Source organism: Canis lupus, chromosome 25 (genome assembly GCF_048164855.1).
Source record: "Canis lupus baileyi chromosome 25, mCanLup2.hap1, whole genome shotgun sequence".
NCBI classification, from domain to species: Eukaryota; Metazoa; Chordata; class Mammalia; order Carnivora; family Canidae; genus Canis; species Canis lupus.
In genome coordinates, this window is record NC_132862.1 from 7,740,538 (window position 1) to 7,760,743 (window position 20,206).

Genomic DNA, 20,206 nt, shown 5'->3' on the forward strand with positions numbered 1-20,206 from the left:
CTGTTTCCTGTCCTTGCTGTTTTCTTTGAACCTTTTATTTGGGCTTCACCCTGGCATTCTAGAACACAGGGGCCATGGTGCCTATCCTGGAGATCTGTGCAAAGTTGAAGGGGGAAGTAGTTTGCAGGAATTGTACCTGCTTCCAGCTACCGATGGGCCTTCTGTTCACACGTGGGGCTGGGAAAGGGGGGGTTGTGTGGCATGGGGAGCCATGGGAACTGGTATGTTAGTTTAAAATGAAAGAGATGCGATGAAGTTTAACTCGATTTCTTATTTATTAACGTCTGACCCTGTCATGTTATCCTAGCTCCACACACGCATGTGGACACTGCTGCATATACACACTTACACACATACAAATGGAAAATACAAATAAGGCATAAAGGTACCGATCTCCATCTTTGCAGCTGTGCTCCGTTCACTTTGCTTCTGTGTCCTCACTTTTAGATTTTTGCCTTCTTCCTTTCTCTTCCCCACCTCACCCCCACTCCATCCCAGTACTGTTGATTCAACGGTGTACCATAGCAACGTGCTTTTCAACCATAAGCCACACGTCCTTGATCCTGGTTCAATTTAATTCAATTTAATAAACATTTATTTGCCTATTATGTGAAACATATGCAGATTTTTTTTTTTTAAAAAACTCAGCAACAAATCTTGTCTCTCCTTGTCTCCCTCCTCACAGCTCGTAACAGATCGAGCTGCCCCAGATAGACATCTCCTGTAAAAACAAACAAAATGAATGGAGGGATTTAGGCAAGATGTGCACAGAATGAGTGAATCCGTTATCTAGAACATATTCGTGAAATACTTCTCTTTGTCACAACCTCTTGTTTTGCTCTTTCATATCTGAAAACGCCCTGATTTAGTACAGCATTCAAGAGGAAACTCCACATACATTTGAAAATTCACTGCAAAGAAGGTAGACCCTGTAGATCAATGAAATAAAGCACTGCTTTCTGCAAGAGAAACATGTGAGGAGATGCCTGTCTTGTTTTTAATTCTCTTTTCCAATATCCAGAAAATATACGCTCGTAGGTTAATGAATGATGTTAAGAAATGTGCACGTAAGATTAAGGGAAAAAAAGTTCCAAGGCACTTATAATTTATAAGACTGTGATTAAAGGGTTGTTGTTTAACAATAGATACCACTGGAGTCACTTTATTGGTTATATATTTGGGGCTTCATCAGGGCTATGGTGCCAATGTCCTGGGAAGGCAATGGTTCTGAGCTTGCCAAAGCCCAGGGGACGAGGGCGGAGTGACTCTTAAGAGTAGGGCCTTAAAGTCTAATTAAGAACCTAATAAGGCCACAGTCATATTGCTTGCATTTATTTATTTATTTATTTATTTATTTATTTATTTATTTATTTTTATCATATTGCTTTTAATCTAAAGGTCTATCCTGTCACTTAACAGTCCTGAAGATAAGGATTGGCTATTCACAGTATGATCACTGTGAATTGAAGATACTTCTGCAAAAGGAGATCCCTGCTGGCAATGCTAAAAGGAGAATGGTGACTAACAGAGTCGAAAGAAAAGGAATTTGCTACACATGTGACATGGATGGCCAGCTTAAAATCAGGCTCTGGGACTTGAGCTTGGAGACATTCAAGCAAAAGGTCTGCGCAGTTCTGTTCCTGTTTCCATGTCCCCCCCCCCTTTCCTGCAACCCTTTTCCCTAACCTTCCTCGTAGCTTTCAAGCCCCCTACCCAGCTCCAGTCCCTTTCCAAGCAAATGACCTTGCCTCCTACCTTTCAGGGAAAGCAGAAGCGCTCAGGGTCGAACTCTCCCAGAGTCCCAACTTCTGCACTGACGCAAGCAAGTGTGTAATTATTTGCTTAATGTCTGCTCATCAATCCTGCTTAGTGGAAAGCTCCCTGAGATCGGGGATGGAGACTGTTCACCAGTGTCCCCAGCACCTAGCAGGTGGTCTACCTGGGGCTCTGGAAGTATCTCTGAATGAATGAATGAATGAACACACTTCTTTCTCCTCATTTATCAGTTTTTGTTTTAAAAACAAAAGCTTTGTTTTTCACATAGTATATTGTCATGGCTAAAAAAACAAAACAAAACAGAATAGTACAGAATCAGATTAAAGGGAACAGTCAAGTCGCCCTTCCTGGGAAATTCCACTGGTTCCTTGTCTCTCCTCCTTGCCAGCCTTTGGCCAAGCTCACTTTCCCTCTGCACTCAGACTTCATCCTCTTGCTGTGAGCTCCTCCTGGAAGCACTTCTCCTCCACGTGGACAAGTCTGGGAGGGGGGCTTGGCAGGGCCTTTACCCAGGGTGGCCAAGAGTTGCAACAGCTAAGGGTGAAGGCAGTAGTGCAGCCAAGGCGAATGGTGGCTGTGTGCCAGACAAGCTAAATCCGTCATCAGATCTTAAGGGTGAGAGCAGGCTAAAGAAAATAAGAGGCAAAGTAAAAGGTCAGGGGAATCCAGCAGGAGGTCAAGAATGCAAATACAAGCCCAGACTAAGAGAGAGGGTCCAGGGCCTTATGGATGAATGGAGAGGGGATATCGAGAATGCATTTTAAAAAAAATTTTGGGGTGTCCTGGGGGCTGATGAGGGCTGGACAAGCACCCTGACGCCTCTTCAGAACTTCAACGAATTAATTGTCCTCTCAAAAAAAAAAAAAATTAATTATCCTCTCTCCCCAGAACACTAATTCCAATTCCTTTCTCAGACTATAAATATGCTAAGCATCTTCACCTAAAAACAAAACAAACAAAAAAGCCTCTCTCTCAACCCTGTCTCCACTTCGCACTACCCCACCCAGTCTCTCCTCTGCCAATTCCAGACAAATTTCTTGAAAGAAGAATGCAAGCTCTCTGTCTGTGTACCTCACCTCCTGCTCCTGGCCTGGCTCAGTTGATTCTGCCTTTAGCCCCACCACTTAGCTGAAAATCATCATTGCCAAAGTCATCCTTGACTCTTGTATTGCTATCATTAGGTACGGAGGACATGGTTTTGTTCCCACCTGAACTGACTCTTTGGAGTTCTGACAGTTGCCTTTTGGTCTCAGAGGTGACCTCAGAGGTCACCCACCCCTCTGCTGGTTCTACCCCTCTGTCTGTGGCTCATCCCTTCCTTTCTTTTGTGAGGCCCTATTTCTCCATTCCTTTTTATCTACAGCTGCCTGTGGACATCAGGTAACAGTAGACAACAGGCTGTCGGAGTCTTCCTATTCTTGAGTGGTTAACATAGCCAAGCTGCCCAGGCACCATACCTGGACCCCAAACCTGCTCTGGATTATTGTCCAGGATTGCTCTCCACTGAGTTTCAATCTTTCATTACCACACCAGCTCACTGCTTCCTTTTACTTACAAGAAAGCATTCTTTCCTGTCATTTTATAATATTGTTATGGTTACAATTCATTGAGCATTTGCTATTTGGGTATTTCGCTTTCGCTAATTTATGCATTCAGTTGTTTCTCTAGTCTGCAAATATTTACCGACTCTTACTATGGTACGGGTGCTGTGGATGTATAATTTTTAGTTATTACAACTCACTTAGAAGGAGCATATTGTTACTTTAGAGGCTGAAACTGAGGCTAGCTGTTGTCCCTCCTGGCTGACACTTAAGAACAGTTAAGGAATTTGGATTCATTGCTCTTTACATTTTACTAAGATACCAAAATATAAGTCTATCTTTCATCAAGCATCTTATGTCAGGAGCTTTCCCTCCTTCACCTTACTATAAAATGGTATTATTTGCTTATGGCCTAATGTTATTTTTGAAACAGTGGAGGGAGAGACCATGACAATGGAAACCCAGAATGCCATAAGTTTGTTTATCGGCACTACCACACTTGTTTCCACTTGATCCAGGCAGGGCGAGACTACCTATAAATTGTGTAGCTTGAGATTCACTTATTTATTCATGTTCTCTTAGATCTTACAATATATTCCTAGGGGATAGGGAGATGGGAAGATCAATTTTAATCAAATAAACAAAAGAGTTTATTATTATATCTGAGAAAAGTCCCAGGATGAAAAGAATATAGTGGAATACAAACTAATATCAAAGAAACTTGACCCAGATTGTGGAGGGTCAGGGAAGCTCCCCTAAGGAAATAATATTGAGATCTAAGTAATGAATAGAACTTAACTCCATAAGTGAGTAAATACATCATAAGGAGGGAACAGCACATGCGAAGACTCTGGGTAAAAGAAGAGGCATATTGCTTTCAAAACCTAGCAACTGGGACATAGAATGAGGGTAACAGAAGAGGCAAAGAGGAACAGTCTGGGCAGCAGACTATGCTGACCATGCACAACTCTTTTTTAGCTTAAGAATCAGAGTCGAGCAGGATGGGGTCTTATCAGATTTGTGTTCTGAAAATCTACTACCATGTGGAGAACCTGCTGGAGGGCCCTAGGAAGGATAGAGAAGAATCAGGAACCTATTGCTATCATGGAAGCAGATGATACTTTGGACTAGGCTGGTGGTCACAGAAGAAGATAGAAGTCAGTTTGATACCTATTTGAGGAGCTAGAATTAGGAGGACATGCTGATGCATTTAGAGAAGTGCTCTGTAGAATAAAGCATCAAGGTGTCTCAGGGGTTGGAAATGCTTAACTGAGCGAATGATGATGCAATTTGCAAAGAAAGGGAAAAGCAGTTAGAGGAAATCATGGGTCTCGTGGATTATGTTAAGATGGAAGGGCTTGTGGCACAACAAGGTGATCTCTGGCTGTACCACTCTGGTATTCCAAAGAGAGACCTAAGTTAAAGATAGGAACTAAGGAGTCATCAGAGTAGTAATCAAAACACGGGCATTAATGGGACAAGTCGAGAAGAACTGCAGAATGAAAAAAAGGTTGGGATAGAGATATCCAGAAAGCCATCATTGAGAAGACTCACTTTCCAGTCATTTAAAAGAAAAACACTTTCAGAAGAAGTTTAGTACCTTCTTGAAATAAAATTTCTCTTGACCGAATTTTAAAATATTACCATCAATAAGAAGATTAAAAAAAAAAAAAAACCAAAAAGCCTACACCTCCTTGGCCCTAAATGAATCTGTAATGTTTTATTTGTTTTTAAAAAAAATTCCAAAGCATGCAAGCTATTGACATTTGGTGAAGTCTAGGGGTGCATACACAGGTGCTTGTTATATGTCTCTGTAATTTTTGTATGAATGACATGTTTCATAATTAAACAAACAGTAACAATAAAATATTCCAGGAACTAAAGACTAAATCAGGCCAAAACATTAAATGCCAGAATCAGTTAAGGGAAAAATAAAGGATTAGAGATATGGCCAAGGTGTCACTTGGCTCCAGTAGGAAAGGTTTAGGCCCTACCTAAGAAGATGTGCTCTAAAAGACTTTGCTGACATATTTTGTAAGAATTTCCAACATTATAGAAACCATAATGAATAAAATCTTGGCTTTATTTATATTTCAGGATAATGAGAAGCAAGAAGTTGGTCAATATTATTTGTGTTGGCTGCACATAAAAGTCATTAGTCTGGTTTAATGAATTGACGGTACCTTTGTGAGCCCTCTATACACAAGAATATACTCAAAATTTGGAAACGAACTATGTCTGAAACAAGACTAGTGATCTTGTTGGTGTCTAATCAGAAATGACTTTGGTATTATAACAGGACAATGAATCCACTGCCTGCCTCCCCAGTACTACCTATTACCACAACCACCACCAACCCTTCCTCTCCACTACCCCCAAGAATGGGTGAGGAAAGAATATAGAAGAATATCACCTTTAAAAACATACTCTGGCCCTTATATTAAGGGATACATGCCCCAGTGATGGACCTTTTCTCGCAAGTACCTAGAAGAATACAAACTCTATTGTTTTGAGAAACTATTCTTGAGAGATGTGGGGACAATTAGAAAAAGAAAGGAGCATAGCTGTAACTCACAAGAGTGGTATATGGAGTGCTACACCCAGTCCTGATTTTTCTACTGTACTGCAGGTTTGCCAACCCCACCTTGGACCATCCTGTTGGACTCATCCTTATGGTGTTCCTCTAGTAGTAAATAACTTCGACTTAGGGAAATGGTTAATAATGACTGGGTCCCCTGAACTACCTGTTGGGGAAAGGGAAGGGCTCTAGGGTAAGGGCAATCCCTGGAGTACTGAAGGGACAGCTGTACCATGAGGGTTTGAAGAAGGAAGCCCTTCTCCATGGTTCATGGGCCTGAGATAGAAGGTCTGTTATTCATGGAGTGATGACTATGAAAGGCTTAATTACTTAAGGAATGTTTTATTAGGTTCCAAAAAATCATAATTAGCATATAGTTGCTTTTCCCTTATATGCTATAGTTCCTTTATATTTTCATCAAACTTCCAGCAAAATCTGATGAACCCACATAACTGTGTGTAATGAATTGTAGAGAGTAAAAAAGAACAGGCTCAATAGGGAAGGATTCCTTCACTTTTTATAGTGGGTTGAATAGTGTCCTCCAATAATCCATGCCACCCTGAAACTTCAGAATGTGATCATTTGGAATAAACCTTTGTAGATATAACTAAGGCAAAGATCTCTAGTTTAGATTATCCTGGATAGGGTGTGCCCTAAATCCAGTGACTAGTGTCCTTTATAAGAGACAGAAAGGAAGAAAACATAGAGATGAAAAAAAAAAAAAAAGACCATGTGAAGACAGAGACAGAGATTAGGGATACCCATTAGCCAAAGAATGTAAAGGACTGCCTGCAGTCGTCAGAAGCTAGGAGAGGAGCATGGAATTCGTTTCAGAAGGAACGAGCCCTGCCAAAACCTTGACGTCAGACCTCTAGCCTCCTGAACTGTGAAAGAATAAATTCTTTGTTTTAAGCTGCCTGGTATGAGACAGGTTGTCACAACAGCCCTAGCAAACTAGCTCATCTCCACAAATGCCCCTGTGAGGGTGGCAACATTTCTTTGACAGGGACTGGAATCCTTCAATTTGGAGCTGTAAAGAGCAGTAAAGTAGACAGTGGCCTGTGACCAAGAGCTCAGAAACAGAGTGGAATATGAGAAGTCAAGTAGACTGCTTAGAAATTGACATAAGTCATGGCGCCTGGGTAGCTTAGTCGATCGAGCATCTGACTCTTGATTTTGGCTCAAGTGATGGTCTCAGGGTTGTCAGGTTGAGCCCCACTGAGCTCTATGCTCACCAGGGAGTCTGCTTGGGATTCTCTCTCTCTTGTTCCCTCTGCACCACCCCCATCCCATGTCTGTTCTCTCTCTGAATAAATAAAATCAGAGAAGAAAGAAAGAAAGAAAGAAAGAAAGAAAGAAAGAAAGAAAGAAAGAAAGAAAGAAAGAAAAAGAGAAATTGACCTAAGTTAAGTCCTCCCACTTCCCCAACAATGCTACTAGAAGGAAGTAATCCAAAGGGAGAGGGAAAACTGATGCTTGAGTTTCAATAGAATTCCCCTTCAGGTACAGGAGTGTCCCTGTTGTCCTCTTCTCTTCCTGTCTTCATCTAATGGCCTTCAGACTTCATGGCAGCAGAGTCATACATCTCACCTGTGTCCACATTCATATTGTGTTGAAGATTATACATAACTTGGGATAAAGCAAGCTTAAATTTCACTTAAGGTCATACAAAACTTCTCGGGTACTGGCAGAAAATGAGCTATCAGGTAAAGTGCTGTTCTTCTGACTTATAACAATAAAACAGCTTTATTGAGATATAATTCTCATACCATGCAATTCACTTCAAGTGTACAATTTAATGGTGTATACTCACATACTTGTACAGCAGTTACCGCAATCCACTTGAGAACATTTTCATCATCCCCAAAAGACACCTCATACCCATTAGCAGTGACTCACATTTTCTCTGCACATTCTTAACCCCGACCCCCATCCACAACTGTTCCCTCACTCACTTTCTCTCCTTTCTGGATGTGGATGTCAAAGCACATAGCCCTGAGAGTAGTTGGCAGCCACCCTTAAGAAGGCGGCTTTAGTATAAAGCTCCTACTGCAGGATGCAACACAGAGACATAGAAAGAAAACCATGATCTCACTAAGCTGCTGAATCACACCAGCCCTGAACTCGACCCTACCTTCTAGATTTAAAAATCATAGAGCAAATAGGGGCCTTTATTATTTAAGCCAACCTGTAAAGTTGCATTTTCTGTTACTTGTAGCTAAAAGCATCTTTGCTGATACAATGACTCATGATGGAAAGGGACAAAGCATAGTAAAAAAAAAAAAAAGACCTAGGATTTGGATTTTGGTTTCTTGTTTGGCAACTATTTCTGATTGTCTGCCAAGGGCCACACGCTTCCACATGCATACTCTGGCCACTTACTATCAGTGTGACAGTAGGCGAAATTACCCCTTTGTACCTCTGCTTCTTCATCTCTAAAGGAAGGGATAATGGGAATAGAGGGGACAGACTTAGTTATTTCTATGAGCCTCTTCCTGCTCTGATGTGTAGACTTTATTTTAAAAATGAGTAAGATCCCTCTAACATTAATTCACTCATCCATTCATTAACTGAAAATAATTGGAAATCTGCAATGGACTGAGATCAAAAGGATAAATAAGGCATGCTCCCTGATGCTAATGAGCCCAGAGTTATTAGGGAGCTAGATATATAAGCAACTTACTATAATGAGTGCCATGAGCGATGCTGAAGATGTAGGTCACAAAGCGTAGCGGTGACTCCAAAGGGAGTGTGGGTCAGGAAGGGTTTCAAAGAGGAAAATCCAACTGGAGCTGAGTCCTGCCAATGCCTAACAAGTTTAGAGGCAGGTGGTGGGAAAGAGAGCAAATTATCTTTATTTGTGTAAATAATAATAATAATATTTAATATGAATATATTATGTGAACATATCTAATAATACAGGAAAGAGAATAGATTTATAGAGTATTAGCTGCAAATGCAAATGTGAGAAAGTAATGGTAATCAATGACAGCAATCAGAACAATAATATTAAAATCTAATGTTTACTGAGTATTTACTACATCAGGCACGATTTTGTTCCATTTTAGGTTTTTGTCTTTCCACCCTCACACAACCCCATGAGGTACACCATTATGATCTCAATTTTTTTTTTTTTTTTTTTTACTATCTCAATTTTATCAAGGAAGCACAGGGCAGTAAAAATGGCTTGCTAGGGTAGTAAATGGTGGAACCAAGCTACGCCCCAGATGGGTTACCCAGAGCCACTGCAGGAGACAGCTGCTCAGAATCCAGTGAGACACTGGATTGGAAGATTCTTTTCAGACTCATAAGGTGTATTTGATCTAACAACCAGTGAAGGGAGAGTAGGTATGTCAAGTATTTAAAAATAGTTGAGATGTGATGGGGTACAAATGTTAAAAGGATGATATCAAAGACGTAGTCATGGGATGAAAGAGGCAGTGATGGGTTCCCCTGGTGGAGTCTGCTGTGTGGACCTTGTAATATGGGACAGTAGAGCTCTTATCTCACAGGGCAGCATCAGGACAAGGTGAACAGCATGGAAAATGTTTGTCCTGGTGCCCAACTCATAGTAAACAGCCAATAAACAAATGTAAATATACATAAGTTCTTGTCTGGGGATGCTATTCAGTGAAATCAGCAGATTTAACTAAAGAAGGTACAGGAAAAGCATTTGGGGAAGGACACAGTGCTCCCCAGAGACAGTTTCATTACTACTACAACTGATTAAGCAGCATTTACAAACTAGGAAACTTATTTTCCACAGGTGTTCTTTCACCTTATTTATCAACAGAACCAAGTCTCTCTCTTTTTAAGATTGTATTGTATTGTATTTTTAAGAGAGAGAGCGAGCGAGTGGGGAGGGACAGAGGGAAAGGGAGAAAGAATCCCATTGAAGGATGAGGGGCTCCATCCCATGACCCTGAGCCCATGACCTGAGTCCAAACCAAGAGTCACACACTAACTGACTAAGTCATCCAGGCTCTCCGCAAGTCTCTTTTTTTTTGCCGTCATATTGTCTTTCTCATTCTAACTTGGCAATCACTAAGCGTAGTGACAAGGTTTTCTCAGATGTAGTTCCATTGCCAACTCACTAAGAAGTCAACAAACTGTATCTGAACTATTTTAAATAAATCTGTTTGATGAAGACACATTCCAGTAAGTGCCCCCTCAAGAAGCAAGAAAAATTATCCCTCTGAACTATAACTGAAACTCTATGTTCTACAGAGAAATATTTGTTCTGTAGAACCGTAGGCTAATGGAAGAGCTTCCTCTAGATTCTCTGTCAACCTTCATCGGTCAGCAAGACCATGCTGCCTTTAATCCCCATCTTTCATGATCCTTCGAGACTCAGGTGTTACTGACTGACTGTGTCTCCCCAAAAGTCATGTGTTGAAATCCTAACCCACAATGTGAAGATAATTACCTCTGGGAGGTGATCAGGTCATGATAGCGGAGACCTCACAAATGGGATTAATGTCCTTATAAAAGGGATCCGAGAGAGGTCACAGGCCCTCTTTCTGCCATAACATATCCCACAGAGAAGTTGGCAGTCTGCAACCAGAAGAGGGGTCTCCCCAGAACCCAACCATGCTAGCACCTTGACCTCAGACTATAGATCTCAGAAATAAATTCCTGTTGTTAACGGGCCACCCAGTCTGTGGCATTTTAGTATAGAAGCCCTCATTAAGGCATCAGGTAAGGACATCTCCTCTCTCTCCCTCCAGCCTCAGGTGAAGTTCCATGTCTGGCTCTGGGTGGCCACATTATACTTAACACATGTCTGTCCCTGCACTAACCCACCCCCCCACCTCCCCCATTAAATTGTGAGCTCCTTCCTCATGCTGATACTCTGGTCATGGTAGAGAGAAGACAGATGTTTGAGAAATAGTCACTGAATGCATAAAAACTTCAACTTTGCACTAAAAAATGAAGTAAATGGGAGCTATCTCATTGAGTTGCTCAGACTCTTCCTTCCCCCCACCCCACACATATTAGTGTATCATTAATACCTCCATGAGCACCGTCACGCAGAAATTTGAGGTGACTACTTGGAACTGCCATCTCCACATTGTTGAGGCATCGTTCACCACAAGGGCCAGGCACTCAGGTAAAGACGTTCCTGATAGAGCTGATCTCCAGATTTCTTGTCAGAGACCGCATGAGAGGAACAGAGAGAGGGGGAGAAATCCTACAGACCATGGATTCTGGTGTGTTTTGTAAGGAGAGCCCACAGAGTGTTGGGTTGGGTTTTTTTTTTAATTTTTAAAAAAGATTTTATTTATTTATTCATGAGAGACACACAGAGAGAGGGAAAGACACAGGCAGAGGGAGAAGAGGGCTCTCTGTGGGGAGCCTGATGTGGGACTTGATCCCAGGGCCCCAGGATCACGCCCTGAGCCTAAGGTAGACGCTCAACCACTGAGCCACCCAGGCATCCCGAGTGCTCTGTTTTTTGTGGCTCCAGTGGCCATGAGTCTTGTCGTTTTGTTCACTGCAGGGCACAGCTGTGCCTACCCTTTAGTGCAGGAGGATAGGGCCTGGGTGTGGACAACAGTGAACATTCAGGGAGATGCCTTAGGAGGGGGTCTGCCCCTGATGGGCACAGAATGTTCACAACAGTGAACATTCAGGGAGATGCCTTAGGGGAGGGTCTGCCCCTGATGGGCACAGAGAGCCAGAAAGTGAGATCTCAGGTACTAGGGGGCCAAGGAGACCCCAAGGACATCCAATGTGAGACCAGGACAGTGGAACTGGCTCTTCCCGCCCTCCTTCTTCAATCTGAGGCACCCCTGGTTCTGCCTTTAACACTAGGGTCCCAGAGAGGAAGGGAGGGCAACTCTCTCTCCCAGACTTGAGATTTGGTGGACTCAGTTTCCTAATGGGAAGACCTTTCTCTCTCAATTTTAGACAGATCACAGCCCCACAAGTGTCCCAATTACGGTGTCAGTTAAGTTGCTAGTTACCATACTTGTGTGTCAGGTGGTAATAGGCAGGCATGGGACCCATTCCGTATGACTTTAAATTAAATTTTAATATCAGATCTTTGTATGTGTTTCCCACAGCAGGAAAAACAGATGATTTGCTAGAAGGACAAAAGTTAGTTAACAAATCATTAGCATCATAAGCACTTCTAATATTCTTCCTTCTTTCCCTACCTCACACAGAGGTAAAAATAACACTTGCCTATAAGCAATTTTTGCCTCAAAGATCATAGGAATGAGAGACAATACTCTTGTTGACATGACAATACAGTGTCATAGGGACACTGAAACACAATGAATTCAATCCTTGGTAGTTGTCCTAAAAGCTTATTAAAAACATGATTATTTTCTCCTGTGCTAGAGCAAATCCCAAGTGTGGGTTTAGCAATTGATAAAGTCACACTTTGGGCTTGGTTGCTATCAATCTAGAAACTTCCAGGTCCCAGCTCCTTCTCCCACCCTACCCCACTAATCATTTCCTGCCAGTAACATATGTGGGCATGGCTTTTATGGCTGGCGGGCAAGAGGCTGAGCTAAAGGAGGAGGAAGAGGATGCTGGGGCTGGTGTGGCCTCTGCTTCCTGCCAGGGCCCAAGGAATAGAGAAGTCCCTTCTTTCCACCACCACCCAACCCATCCGGGCCCTGACAGACACATGGGCATTCTGGAGACCACACTATGAGTGTGGGCCAGGATGTCCTCTGAGCTTTTCCAAGTGGTTCCTTGGACAGCTGTAGTGGAATGGGTGCCGCAGGAGGAAACGAGGAACAGGGTGTTGACTGCGACAGACTACAGTGATTGGTGTGTGGAAATGTGTGAGGTGTCCCCTTTGGACATACTTGGAGGTAACTGGGGCACTTTGAGAGGAAAGGAACCAGCTCCTTCTGTTACTTTGATAGGAGATATATATATGTATACATATGTATATATTGTATATGTGCATTTATGCATACAGTGCATAATACATGTATAAATGTGTATGTGTATATATGTGACATATCATGTAAATAATATAATGTTATGTAACACATGTTATAAAATAGTATATATTATAGTACATATCATACATTATGTATCATATAGTATTATTTAACCTCTACTAAATTTACGCTTATATGGTGTAGATATGATACTATGTCTTAGGATAGATAGGCAATAAATATCTATGAATGAAAAATATCATTTGGGGGATGCTAAAATCTGTCCAATGTTTTTATACATTAGACATGCAGAAGAGACAATGGATGAGTTTATCCTTTTGCTTAATTTCACATTTACTTTCATTATTTTTAAAAGATTTTATTTATTTATTCATGAGAGACACAGAGAGAGAGGCAAAGACACAGGCAGAGGGCGAAGCAGGCTCCATGCAGGGAGCCCGACTTGGGACTGGATCCTGGGACTCGATCCGGGACTCTGGGATCATGCCCTGAGCTAAAGGCAGACGCTCAACCGCTAAGTCACGCAGGCGTCCCTTAATTTCACATTTTAAAAACTCATTATTTAGTCTAATTCCCATAACATAAATTACTGACAAAATTATTTTTTTAAAAAGCACCCCCAGAATGGCATTGTTCTAATGTCTCCTTGTATACTTCTATACTTAGTTATGTACTGTCCTTCACATTCTTTTTTCATTCCTTTTTGTTATTGAAATGGGCAAAAGTTTTGTAAATTAATTTTATTGGCTGTATAAAGCAGCTGCTCTTTATAAGTGAAAGTAGAAATGACAGCTTTTTTTTTTTTTTTTTTGTAACTCCTCAGGGTTCTGTTTTCTTATAATCATTTTCTCATAGGACTGAAACATGAAAAGGTGGCATTCTAGAATGTTTACCCCAGAGTTCAGGGCCATGACTTTCTCGCAGCAGTTAGGGTGCTGTGGCCACCTCCTCTGTACCTCGGCTTTACCAGCACAGCAGGGCCCTCGAGTGCTACCCCTCTTTGGCCTTACGCCTCCCCTTACTCACAGTGGCCCTTTGACTTCCACCTGCAGAAGCCATTTCAGCTCAGTTCAGAGGAACCTTCTATTCAGAGACTCCACCTCGAATCACTGCTGTTCCCAGAGTTCATAGCAAGTTGCTATATTTTTTTCTTCCATCTAAATTCTTCTTTGGGAATCGGCCTTGGACCCTGGCCTCCTTGGAGAGACTGGTGTCCCCCCCAATTCCAGGGTCCTTCTGCTGAGAGAATCCATGACCAAAGTATTTCCTGAATCCCCCAAATCAGGCCTCTCTCCACCCTCCCCATGGCACCGCTTAGAATTTCCTCCTCAGCTACTCCCCTTCCATGGACCCCTTGTTCTTCCACACTATGGTGAGTTGTCCCCAGACCCTTTAGATACTGTATTTGGTCAGCTGGACCTGTCACCTTCCCAACAGAGCCCTCAAATCTGTCTCCTCGGTGGTGAGCCTGGTCTATAACCTCAGTAGCAGCACGAGCCACTTGAGGGATATCTTAAATATGGACTGAACTTGTTAAAATTAGATTCCTGCCCATTCCTGAGATTCTGATTCAACAGACCTGGGGTAGGATTAGGACATTTTTCACAAGTATCCTGTAGAACTCCTACTCAGGTGGCCATGCAAACTATTGATCTGGTCCCAGGCCCCATGCCAGATGGCCCCATCCTGCTGAAGTTCACGGACCAGTATTCTGGAGCAAGCAGCATCCATGAAATTCATATGGACACTGAAACACAATGAATTCAATCTGTTTGGAGCCTAAGTCACTCTCTGACACTAAGCTATGGTCCCAGGAAAGGGAGAGAGCTGGCCTTCCAAATAGACATGCCCCAACCTGGTATAATTTCAGGCATTTCAGGAGATAGTACAACTGTCAAACTTGGCCACACCTTAACACGACCTGAGGTATGTGGTTAAAATATAGAAGCAAAGGCCACAGCCCAACATTACTGAATCAACTTCTCCAGAATGGAGTCTGAGAGTTTCTGTTTTACTCTGTGCTCTAGATAAATCTGGTACAAACCTCTGCACAGACCTGTCAGCGATCTGGGACCATAGGGACACAGAACGTTCCTTTCTGGTATCTGAAATTCAAATTTAGAGGTCCTAGGCCCTTTGGCCTAAAGATTGTTTTATTATTCTGTTAATATTAAACATCATTAAGAAAGAAGCCTACTTCAAGTGCCAGAGAAAAGGAATAATAACATTAAACACTACCATGCTGCTTTTGGGAAGGTATGGAGATATGTTCCTACCATGTCCGAACCAGAACCACGAGGCTGCTTAGTTCTGCATTTCCCCCATACATGTTCCTCATGGGGAGGAACTTTCCACCCCACACCAACGGTTACTCCCATTTATATGAATTATTTTTATAGGTATGACCCCCTCCACTAGATTGCACATTTTCAAAAACAGAGAATGTCTAATTTGTTTGTCTCTTAGACCTTATCCTGCATAGAAGTGTTCAGTAAATCGTTGCTTAATAAACAGAAGAGAGTACTTTAAATTCTCACATCTCAAAGCCAGCAGGTTTATCAGGCCTGTCCTCTGAGCAGGCTTTGATATGGAGAAGGATGAGAAGGTGAGAGCCCTGCCTCACCACCCCACCACCCCCACCACACACACACCAGCACACACATACCTTTCATGGGGCAAGAGAAAGTGGAAGATATATGAGACAGATGCCAAACATTCATCTTTTGAGCCAAGGTCAGCTCCAGAAAGGATGATGCCTCTGAAGGCTGCCATAACAGCTCTTTTCAGGGTTTGCTTTGCAAGGAAGCAGCTCTGTGGGTTTTGCTTAGGTGGTACCTAAAGGCCCTAAACATTCAGTTGCTGATATTTAAATAAGAACAAGCTTCTGATAAATGAGAGAAGGGGCAGTAAGTTTTGATGGGCTGTCCCGAGATTAAGACACTACACCAAGAAGCAAAGTAAGGAGTTTAACTTCCTTTTTGGGCAGAATATACTTTCTTGCCACTTAAGAGATAGGAAATAGGACAGTGGACTGACATAAAGGGACCAGGGGGCAGTCAAAGGAGAATTTGAACAGTGTGCCAAAGTCACATTCTATCCAATTCACTCTTCTTCTTCTAAGACCGATCTGAAGAGGGGTGTGCTTTGGTAAAGAATAGGGACCCTATGTAGTGGGATAATTTTAAAGTGAGAACAAGGGTACAAATAGGCTTCTGAGCAGAAGACTTGGTTTGATGAGGAGACTTGGAATTTATATTTGGAAACCAAGTGTCATGATCACAATGACGAACTTACATATTAGCACATGGGTACATTTATTAGGTAGGATTTTCCCTTTATGTTATAAGTTAAGTTGCTAGCATAAAAATTGGTTACATTAAAAAACACAGAACTCTTATGAATCCAGGAGTCGGTCACAAGAAAAATCCTGGAAGACCATAAATACATGGAGGTTAAATAGCATGCTACTAAACAACGAATGGGTCAAGCAGGAAATAAAAGAAGAAATAAAAGAAAATACGTGGAAACAAATGAAAATGAAAACATAATGGTCTAAAACTTTTGGGATGCAGTAAAAGCAATTCTAGGAGGAAAGATTCCAGCAATGTAGGCCTACCTCAAGAAGCAAGAAAAACCTCAAATAAACAACCTAACCTTGCACCTAAAGGAGCTAGAAAAAAAAAAAAAACAACAAATAAAATGTAAAACCAGCAGAAGGAAGGAAATGATAAAGATTAGAGCAGAAATAAATGATACAAGAACTAAAAAAAAAAACAATAGACCAACAATAGAACAGATCAATGAAATCAGGAGGTGATTCTTTGAAAACAAAATCAATAAAATTGATAAACCTATAGCCAGGCTTATCAAGAAAAAAAAAGAGGGAAGACTCAAATAAAGCTCAAATGAAGAGGAGAAATGACAACACCATGGAAATACAGTCATAACGGAATATTATGAAAACTTACATGCCATCAAACTGGACATCCAAGGAGAAATGGATAAATTTCTAGAAACAAATAAACTACCAAAACGGCAACAGGAAGAAATAGAAAATTTGAACGGACTGATAACCAGCAAATAAATTGAGTCAGTAATCAAAAAACGCCTCCAAAAAACAAAAGTCCACAGCCAGGTGGCTTCACAGATAAATTCTACCAAATATTTAAAGAGTGAATACCTATTCTTCTAAAACTATTCAAAAAATACAAGAAAATGTATTTTTCTTAGAAAATACATTGAGAAAATATTTTCTCAAGAAAATACAAGAAAGAAAATTTCCAAATTCATTCTATGAGGACAGCATTACTCTGATACCAAAATCAGATAAAGGCACCACTAAAAAAAGAGAACTATAGATCAATATTCCTGATAAACATAGATGAAAAAATTCTCAACAAAACACTACCAAACTGAAATCACCAGTACATTAAAAAAAAAAAAAATCATTCACCACGATCCAGTGGAATTTAATTCCCAGGATGCAAGTGTGGTTCAATATTCACAAATCAATCAATGTGATACATTACATCAAGAAGAGAAAGGATAAGAACCATATGATCATGTCCATAGATGCAGAAACAGCACTTGAAAAAGTACAACATATCTGATAAAGGGTTAGTATCCAAAATCTATAAAGAAGTTATAAAACTCAACACCCAATAAAACCAAATACTCCAATTAAAAAATGGGCAGAAGACAAAAATAGACATTTTCCTAAAGAAGACATCCAGATGGCCAACAGACACATGAAAAGATGCTCAACATCACTCATCAGCAGGGAAGTACAAATCAAAACCACAATGAGGGGTGCCTGGGCGGCTCAGTCAGTTAAGCCTCTGCCTTTGGCTCAGGTCACAATCCCAGGGTTGTGGGATTGAACTCCTGCTCCCTGGTCAGCGGGGAGTCGGCTACTCCCTCTGCCCCTCCTTGCCTCCCCCTGCTCATGCTCTCTCTCATTCTATCAAAATTAATTAATTCATTATTTAAAAACCCACAATGAACTACCATCTCACTCCAATCAGAATAGCTACAATCAACACAGAAACAGCAGGTGTTGGAGAGGATGCAGAGAAAGGGGAGCCCTCTTACACTGTTGGTGGGAATGCGAACTGGTGCAGCCCCTCTGGACAACAGTATGGAGGTTCCTCAAAAAGTTAAAAATAAAACTAACCTACAATCCAGTAATTGCACTACTGGGTATTTACTCAAAGAATATAAGAACATTAATTCAAAGGGATACATGCACCCCTATGTTTATAATAGTATTGTTTACAATAGCCAAGGTATGGAAGCAGCCCCAGTGTCCATCATCTGGAGAATGGATAAAGAAGAAGTGGTGTGTGTGTGTGTGTGTGTGTGTGTGTGTGTGTAATGGAATATTATTCATCCAAAAAAAGAATGAAATCTTGCCATTTGCAATAATATGGGTGGAGCTAGGGAGCATAATGCTAAACAAAATGAGCCAGAGAAAGACAAATACCCACATGACCTCACTAATATGTGGGATTTAAGAAACAAAACAAATAAGCAAAGGGGAAAAATAAGAGTCGGACACTTCGAGAAAGACTCAATTACAGAGACCAAACTGATGGTTATCCGAGGGAAGGTAAGTGGGAGGATGAGTTAAACAGGTGGTGGGGATTAAGGAGTAAAGCAAAACAAAATGAAACAAAACCCCCAAAACTCAGAACCTGGGATTGAGGTGTGACTTTGTCCTTTACACATTAAATATTGCAGAATATTGCAACACATCTTTCCTAACGTACTACATGCTGCAATATGTCAACATAAGTTTAAGAAGAAATGCAGGGACTGACTGTAAATCTCACTTCCAAACTGACTTTAGCATTTTTGTTTGTTTAAGGTTCAAAGGAACCTGTGTTTCATGTACCAAATCTTTCTCTAAATGGAGGTCCTCAGTGTCCCATGCTTGAGGCTGATTCCTTATTACCACCCCACTCCCCCATTTTACAGTCAGGCTTTTCACAAGAACCAGAACTTTTTTTGCTCCTGAACTCATCAAAAAGATTCCATCAACCTGGATCTTTCCTTCCGGACAGCAAAGGGAGTAGCCACTGACAACAAACATTCCATGATGTTTACTGCGGTGTGGCTGGCCTGAAGCAGGACAGAAAAATAATCAAAAGCACCGTAATGGGTGGGATGAGAAGCTCTATTATTCTTAAAGAATCAAGCAAAAGGAAAAGTAACTCTGGTTATGTCTAGGTGAATAAAGCACGTCTCTGTGAGATGTGTGGATTCACAGAGGACCAAGTAATAGGCCAGCCAGTCCTTGGCTCTTGCTGGCAGGGAGACCAGAACCAGAATCAGAATCCCACATTTACCTTATTTGGGAGATCAGAGCATGTCTGCCTTGGAGAGAAGTCCTTCTTGCTATTTGAGATGGCTCTGCCCCTCCACCGTCTCAGGAGCACCAGCTCAAACACTGGCATGGCCTTCCCATGGGCATGAAAATGCTAAAGTCACTACTGTCTTAAGAAACAAAAACTTTCCTCAAACTCATCCTCAAGAGTCATTTCCTCAGGCAAGTCTTTCTGTGGGCCCAGTGCATCCTTCCTTCATTGTAGTCTTTGTCATTTTACGTATATTTGTATCACACTTTGATTAAAATAGCTTCTCTCCCCAAATTATACACTCCATGAGGATAGGGATCATGTTTGTTCTGTTTCTGGCACCCAGCTTTAAGGGGGAACCCAATAAGTGTAATTAAATCAGAAGATGAGTAGCTACGGACAGGACTGGGTTTTCTGAGGGAGGAGATGGGGTCACCAGACTTGAATGGAGGGCTACCTGTGGGTAAGCAGAGTCCAGAGGGGAGGAATATTGCAAGTGAAGGTAGCGTTCAGGAGGCTCTGCGTCAGAGCCTTCCTCTCTACAGTCGAATTAGTCGTGATTTCAACCTTCAAACTTCCACTTTGGAATCACCTTCTGAGATGTGCCTCACTCTTCAGAATTTAACGTTACCTACGTAGTCCTGTGGAGGCGGGTGCTGTTGAGGGCTGACCAGGTAGAATTGCCACAAAAGAGAAGGGCCCAGACCTGCTTTGCTCAGAGGCTCATCAGAGAAGGAACTGGAAAAGCACTGCCCTGGGAAGAATAGAAAACAGAATTACCCCTTGCATGGAGTGAGACAGACGATGATCTCAGTAAGACTCCACTTCTCCAATGTCCCATATAGGTTAGGAATATCCTCCTTCCAGAATGAAGTCACATAGCCCCCCAGTAACACCAGGTTACAGTTTTAAGACCAGAGAGTTCCAAAGTCATCTTCACAGTAGTATTTTAACCTGAAATTCTCCGTTTGGTAAAAGTCCATTCTTCAAATTATTACTCAACTTTTCAACCTCTTGAAAAACAGGGAAACA

The 20,206-nt window shown here is 41.6% G+C and overlaps 1 protein-coding gene and 1 long non-coding RNA gene across 2 annotated transcripts in view; one reads left to right on the top strand and one right to left on the bottom strand.

The window, feature by feature from the left end:
- Positions 1–256: 256 nt before the first annotated feature.
- LOC140617210 (uncharacterized) lies at positions 257–19,925 on the bottom strand. Its single transcript, XR_012017415.1, has 3 exons — positions 19,166–19,925; positions 8,579–8,704; positions 257–2,402 (listed from the first exon to the last, which is right to left on the bottom strand). It is a non-coding gene; the product is annotated as an uncharacterized lncRNA (long non-coding RNA).
- SLC38A4 (solute carrier family 38 member 4) overlaps positions 12,498–20,206 on the top strand; it is an 84,232-nt gene continuing 76,523 nt past the window's right edge. The window contains exon 1 of the mRNA XM_072798210.1: positions 12,498–12,722. The gene's annotated coding sequence lies outside the window, so the exon portion shown is untranslated. The remainder of the gene's footprint in view (positions 12,723–20,206) is intronic.